The sequence below is a fragment of the Salvia miltiorrhiza genome, chromosome 1, assembly GCF_028751815.1.
Source record: "Salvia miltiorrhiza cultivar Shanhuang (shh) chromosome 1, IMPLAD_Smil_shh, whole genome shotgun sequence".
In the NCBI taxonomy this organism is placed as follows: domain Eukaryota; kingdom Viridiplantae; phylum Streptophyta; class Magnoliopsida; order Lamiales; family Lamiaceae; genus Salvia; species Salvia miltiorrhiza.
The window spans coordinates 9,783,036-9,790,144 of NC_080387.1; the positions used below are offsets into that span (position 1 = coordinate 9,783,036).

Genomic DNA, 7,109 nt, shown 5'->3' on the forward strand with positions numbered 1-7,109 from the left:
CTGAAAAATAAATATAGCTCATCTGAAGTTTAATTTTAATATATATAAATATCAATCTAAAATTAAATTTATTTGAGAACAAATAATAAAAAATGTGTTTGAATAAATAAATAATTATAACCACAAATTTTATATATGTTAACAATATAAGAAATTCTATTTTTAGATATATAATAATTGTTCATCTATAAATTTATATTAAAATGAATATGATTTATACTTTTTGAAATTTTATTCTGAAAATTAAAAAGTTCTAAAATTGTCATACCTCAATTCTTGAAGGAATAAATACAATCGAGGTGCAACCAAATCATAGAAATAACACAAGGGAAGGTCCTTGTTGAAACTCGAATAATGATATAACAAGTCGGGCTAAGCCCCTTTGAATCACAAGTTTTGTTTCATGCTATTGACAACCGACATTCATTAGCATAAAATTTGGAATTTATATTCTAACTCGATCAGAGATGTCATTTGAAATGTAAAATGAGAGTCTTGAATTAAGAAAATAAAATACAAGACATTAGCTACTGCTACAGCGGAAGTCTTAAAAGGGAGTTGAATTCTAGCCTCAGCTCTGCTCCGTCAACACCAGTCTTGAACCTGAAAAATATTTGAAAATATTTGGGCTAAGTACTAATGTACTTAGTGGGCTGCAACTTTTAAACATTTCAAAAATCATAAGAGCAGTTTATCCAATTATACAGACATAACTTAGAAGGTTTTAAAAACAAAATAATTTCTAAGCATGCCAAAACATCTGAAAAAACCATATACTTTTTTGATTTTTGGTTTTTTCCCATGACAAAAAAAATCTGAACAGAAATCCATGAATTGGAAAATTTATTGCATTTTTCCCCCGCGTCCATTTTCCGGCGATCTCCGATGGAGCTCCGATCCAACGTGGTTGCCACATAACATTAATTTTCCACCTCACCTAAACCTCTAATTTTCCACCTCACCTCCTCATAGCTCTGTCATAGAAGAGCCCTCTTCACAGCTCTGTCATAGAAGAGCTAACCCACGAAAAAAGGTCAGACTCGTTGCGATTTTTTAGAGATTCCATCTCCTAGAGTCAATACTACTGTAAAAGCTTCAATTTTTACCATTGACTAAGTTAATTTTCAGCGCTGGATGGGCAGTGCTAGATTTTCAACTCCGGATGGGCAGCGCTGGATGGTAAGTGCTGGATTTTCAACTCTTGATTAATAGCACTGGATGGGCAGAGCTGTGAGGAGGTGAGGTGGAAAATTAGGGGTTTAGGTGAGGTGGAAAATTAATGTTATGTGGCAGCCACGTTGGATCGGAGCTCCATCGGAGATCGCCGGAAAATGGACGCGGGGGAAAAATGCAATAAATTTTCCAATTCATGGATTTCTGCAGATTTTTTTTGTCATGGGAAAAAACCAAAAATCGAAAAAGAATATGGTTTTTTCAGCAATTAACCCTAATTAATTTTGTGCAGTTGTCACACTCATTTATGTTAGTCACTGTGATCCCGGACCTTTTAGCCACCGACGGATTAATTTCTCCCATTTACTTGAACTGAGGGCGTAACCCAGACAAGTTTCATTTGACCTTGGGACGCTACCCAGGCAGGCCTTACATTACGTGCTCCGAAACACATCCAGCAAGCACCCTTATAACGCTTCTTAGTTAGTGCCCGATGGAGATCAACCCACCAAGTCATCTAACGAGTGTACACAATTCTCAAATAACGTGTTAGGCTATAAGGGAATCTCAATTGATTCGTTGTGGCGAGCCTTAAACAGAGCAGAGTGCACAAAAATATTTATTGGATAAACAGTTTGTATTTTCATGAAACATTTAGAGCTTAATAACTCAAGCATACATTTGAACAAAATAAGCCCACCTGAATAGACAAAGCCTATCGTTTATCTCAACTCTGAATCGGAATAGCAGCGCCAGTCCTCACTATCCACAAAGTCAACAAGAAATTTATAATCTTAATAGGTCTGATGAATCTAATCTTAAGTCATAGCCAAGTACTTAATATTATATGATTCACTTAGCCGATTTTTTAAAATAAATAAATAATTGAAAACTAAAATTCTTGAGCTAAGAACACCAACAATATTAAATCAAAAATAATTTTATTCATAAAGTATTTTAATGTAAGTCTTCTTTCATGCTTTAAAACATATACTAAATAATTACACTTAATGCATATGCACATAATAATAATAATAATATAATATTATTATGTAAATTATTCATTGAAATAATTAATCATCTAATGATATTCAAATAAAAATATGGCAGCCCAAAAGAATTTGAAGTCAGTCCAATTCTTTTCATAAAAAAAAAGTCGCAACCCATGTAGTAAAATGGGTTCAGTTTGAACAAAAAAAATTCGCACACACCATTAGTGCGCAGCCCTCCCTCTCTCTCGGCCCTCTCTCCTCACAGATCGAGCTCCGGCACATGCAGCAGCCGGTCTCCGGCCACCGCCGCCGCCGCTTCTTCTTCTCTCTTCTTCGTCCGCACAAAACCTTCCCTTCTCCTTGTCTTTCACTCTCTCGGTTCTCGCCGGAAATTCGTCCTCAACCCACCAATTCCGGCCAGCACGACGTCACCACCTCCGTCGTTCCCTCCGGCGGTGACACGGCCGCTAGCCGCGTCTCCACCTCCCTCTCTCTACAAGAATTCGTCAACACTCACACAACACGGCAGATCTCTCTCTCTCACAACAAATCCTCTCGCCTCTCCACCATAGAGAACCACCGCCGCCGGAGCAAGCGGCGATAGTCACTCATCACCCTCTCAACTCTCCCTCTCCCATCTCCTGCAGAATTCGCCGCCGCCGCAGCTAGCCGGAGCAAAGACGACAGCCACTGACACCAGTACTCCGTTCGGCGACCGCAGCAGACCAGCCGCACCGCCGTGCCCTAACCTCCACCCAGACCAGCCCCTCTCGCTCTCCCTGATCGTGGCGGAGCAGCAGCGGCACCACCGTCGTGCCCTGCCTCCCTCCACCTCTCGAAGGTAAACCTCTTACCCCCACTCGACCCAGCAGATTTGACGTTAAAATTCATAAAAATTCTTTCTTTAAAACATTAGAGAAACGAAAATAATAGCTCTTATTCAAATCACATATCTCTCATATATGCAGGTTGATGAAAATAATTATGTACATACATAGATGTATAATGCATTGAATCTATAGCATAGTGATAATAGGTGTGACTGAAATTAGTTTGCTGCTTAAATGAGAGGTGTGCAAATACTATGTAGAATGAAATAGGCATAGTTGTTCAAGGTAAAACCTTTTGAATTGGTCTGTTCTTGTTGGTTTTCAAATCTGTATCCTTTGTCTTTGGTGGATTCGATGGCAGTTTAGAATTTTCTGAAATGAAGTCATGTTCTTTAATGAATGCAGGATAAAATGTGAAAGAAGATGGAGAAGACTCAATCAAAGATTACCTTGAATGCTAGGAGAAAAAAAACAAGTGATTGAAGATTCTTTGTTTTCCTTGGGTAGTTTGAGATGTAGAAATGTAGAATGATGAATGCTGATAGTGATAATATTATGCCCAAGTTAATAGCTTTGTAGAGATATCAAAGTGGAATGAGTGCGTTTGGTGGATTGGTGGAGAATGTGATGCAGCCCGAACAGAGCCAAACTCGCGCCAGAACAGAGCTAAACTCACTAGAGCAGAACATGCCAGAGCAGAGCAGAATGGCCAGAGTAGAGCATAGAAGAATGCCAAAGCAGAATTGAAGTCTAGCAGAATGGCCAGAGCAGCATAGAAGAATGCCAGAGCAGAACTGAAGTCCAGAGAAGCCAGAGCAGAGCTGAAGTCCAGAGAAGCGGAGGCTTCCAGAGCCAGAGCAGAGCTGAAGTCCAGAGCAGAGCGGACTTCCAGAGTCAGAGCAGAACTGAAGTCCATAGCAGAGCGGACTTTCCAGAGCTGACTTCAGTCTAGAGCAGAGCGGACTTTCCAGATCAGAGCTAAGTTACAGAGTTGACTTAGTTCAAAACAGACTATGTTCCAGAGCTGGAGTCCCAGAGCAGACTATAGTTCCAGAGCTGGCTTTCTCGCCAGATTTGACCAAGCTTGTTGAACAAGTTTTCTTTGTTTCCTTGTTTTTGAGTTTCCTTTATTTTACGTTATTTCCTTCATTAGATTAGGGTTTAGCTTCGCCTATATATAAGGCTTTTGCATGTTGAACAAGGACCCAACTTTTGATATATACAATTTGTGAGTTTATTCTTTCTTGAGGACTTCGAGTTCTTCCTGAATTTTGCCCAAGCAAATTCAATTTATCGACGTAACGGCGATATCACCAATCTTCGTCGTGTGTCATTCATCGTTGTAACGGCTAAATTTAATTTAGCCACGGACACACAAGTACAAGGCTACCACCGTTGTAACTCCGGCGAGGAGCCCCCTCGTCTTTCGTCTGTACTCCCTTAAACTGAAGCACCCTCTGAATCTCCCTCTCTGTCCACTCCCATTCGCCCTTGGCTGGGCAGCAGCGACACCGCCGCCGCCGACCCCAGCCTTCCTCATCTCTCTAAATTCTGCCCTTATGTTAGACGACGACACACAACCGCCGACCGCCTTGATCCCTCAACCAAACCAAACACCCTCAACAAGAAGTTCAGCAAAACAACGTCGTTTAGCTTCATTTTAAGGTCAAGGGAAAAATGAGAATCGCGCCAAACTTCAGGAATTTTGACGCTATTAGGTTAGACGCAAAACGACGTCGTTTAGCTTCTAATTAATCTACTCAGCATAAGTGTGTCACGTTGGTGACACATCATCTGATTAATGGTCGAAAAATGTCACTAAGGGAAAAACGAGAATTGGAGCAACGATTAAGGATTTTAACAAGAAATTTAAAGGTCAAGGGAGAAATGCGAATTTGGTGAAACTATAAGGATTTTGGTGCTATTTGCCCTAAAAGTAATTAAAACTTAAGGCCTATAAAAATCAAACTTCAACACACAAAATAATTAAAGTTCAATATAGACTTTAATTTAAATCTTGTAAATATCAATATTATATGTAAAATATTTCACATATATACATACTCATTTTTAGATTAATATGAAATGTACAAAAATTTAAATAATCTAAATATTTACAAAAGTTTTTGTAAATCGCTTTTGTTGGAATTAAAATTTTATCTGGCGTGAATCATCCGTACTTCTAAGTTCAAAAACAATTCTAAACTTAACTATATCATGACGGGGTATTACAAAAATGAATGAATATAACTTCATTTTCCTTAGTTATATTAAAAATCATTATAATAAAAAAAGTATGTAAATGAAAAACTCAAAATTTGATATCTAACTAAAAACTAGGGTAAATGATTTATGCTTAATTTACTCTATTTTTAAGGGTTTGTATGTGCATGTTTTAAGATAATCTTCTGGAAATTGGTGCATTTATGATGTATTTTATGCTTTGCAGGAGATTTAGGCTTTCGAGATAGAAGAATGCAGTTTTGGAGAATTTTGGATGAATTTGGCGTTTGCTAGGTGTTCTGGTCTCCAGAGCAGAGAAATCATCATTCCTCTGGAGTCAGAGAAATCAAAGACCTCAAGTCTCCAGTGCAGCAGAATCAATCGCCAGAGAAATCACCATTTCTCTGGAGTCAGCGAAATCAAGAAGCCAGTGTAGCGAAGTCATCACCAGAGGAGTCAATAATCAGAGCAGCCAAGTGAGAGAGTCAGAGCAGAGAAATAAGTCAGAACAGAGGGAAGAGAAGCCATTACAGCGGAATCGAGAAGCCAGAGAAATCACCGTTCCTCTGGAGATTGCAGAGAAATCACCATTCCGCTGGCGACCCATTTCTCTGACGCGATAGCCGTTTCCCTGACGATAGCCGTTTATCTGGCGAGACCAGAGAAATCACAATTCCTTTGGCGAGAGCTGCAAATTCGGCGAGAGTAGGAGTATTTTCCGGAGCGCGCATCCAGCTGGAAAGTTGCCTTATTTCACACGATTCTATTACCTTTAGAATTCTACTTTGCATGGCAACTTCCATGGTGATCCGAAGGAAATATGAAATCTATAAATAGGTCTTCTTTTGACCTATTGAAAAAACTCGAAGAAACCCGAACACCTAGCATTCATATTTTAGTTTTATAGCTTTAGAATTTTATTGTTTTCCAGTTTTCAAGGCTTGGATCAAGATTGAAGATTCAAGTCGCTACTTCAGTTTTTATTCGGTTTTTATATAATTCGTTTTTACAATTGCGTTCTTTTTAATCATATTTATGTTTTATTTTGCTATGTCTAGCTAGTTTCCTTTAGCTGATTCTAGGGTTTGTAAATAGTTGATTGAATTTATGTGATTTATTTGTTAATACCTTTGTGCCTTCCAGTTTATGATTCATAATTCCTGGTGCTTATTTTCTTGTGAATTATTTGGCCAATAGTTTGCATGTGTAGCTATTCGGTTTGAGACCTAGCGGAGATAACTGTTTAGCGGATTCAGGAATGTATGATATGATTTTAACCTCGAGACCTAGCGGAGATAGGTGGATCATAGGGAGCTATTCTTAGGAGCTATTGGGAGTTAGTAGATTTTCTTGAGACCTAACGGAGATAGAGAATTTATTAATCTACGATCGTTGCTGCTCTAGCGAGAGTAATTGATTAATTAAGTGATCTTTCATCATAGCTGGATTAAATTGGTACATAGGATTAATAGATTAATTACGTAGATTTAGTTAATGAATTTACTACCCTAGGATCAGTTGTCTTTTATATTTGATATTTCCTACGTGATTTTAATTATCGTTATTTGCGTTTTAATTTAAGCCAACCAATCTCTACGTTCTGTTGCCTGTCTACTACTTAAGTTTGTTTAGGAGATAGCTAAAGTAGTTTCGTTGTGTCAGTCCCTGTGGATACGATACTTGGTTACCAATTTGTGCTACAATTGCACTGTGTTAGTTGCGGTAATTTGTTGCTAATAATTTAGTGATCAACTTTTTGGCGCCGTTGCCGGGGATTGATAAGAAGTTGCTTTAATATTTCCGATAGGACTTTATAGTACTTCAGGCTTTTATTTGTTTTTATTTTTGTTTTAATTTTTTTTAGTGTGGTTTTGTAGGGTGCGCATGAACA

General features: G+C 38.3%; 1 long non-coding RNA gene across 1 annotated transcript; it reads left to right on the forward strand.

Annotated features, from left to right (window-relative positions):
* Positions 1-2,302: 2,302 nt before the first annotated feature.
* On the forward strand, positions 2,303-4,237 carry LOC131006546 (uncharacterized). Its single transcript, XR_009095577.1, has 2 exons — positions 2,303-3,006; positions 3,401-4,237. It is a non-coding gene; the product is annotated as an uncharacterized LOC131006546 (long non-coding RNA).
* Positions 4,238-7,109: the final 2,872 nt, after the last annotated feature.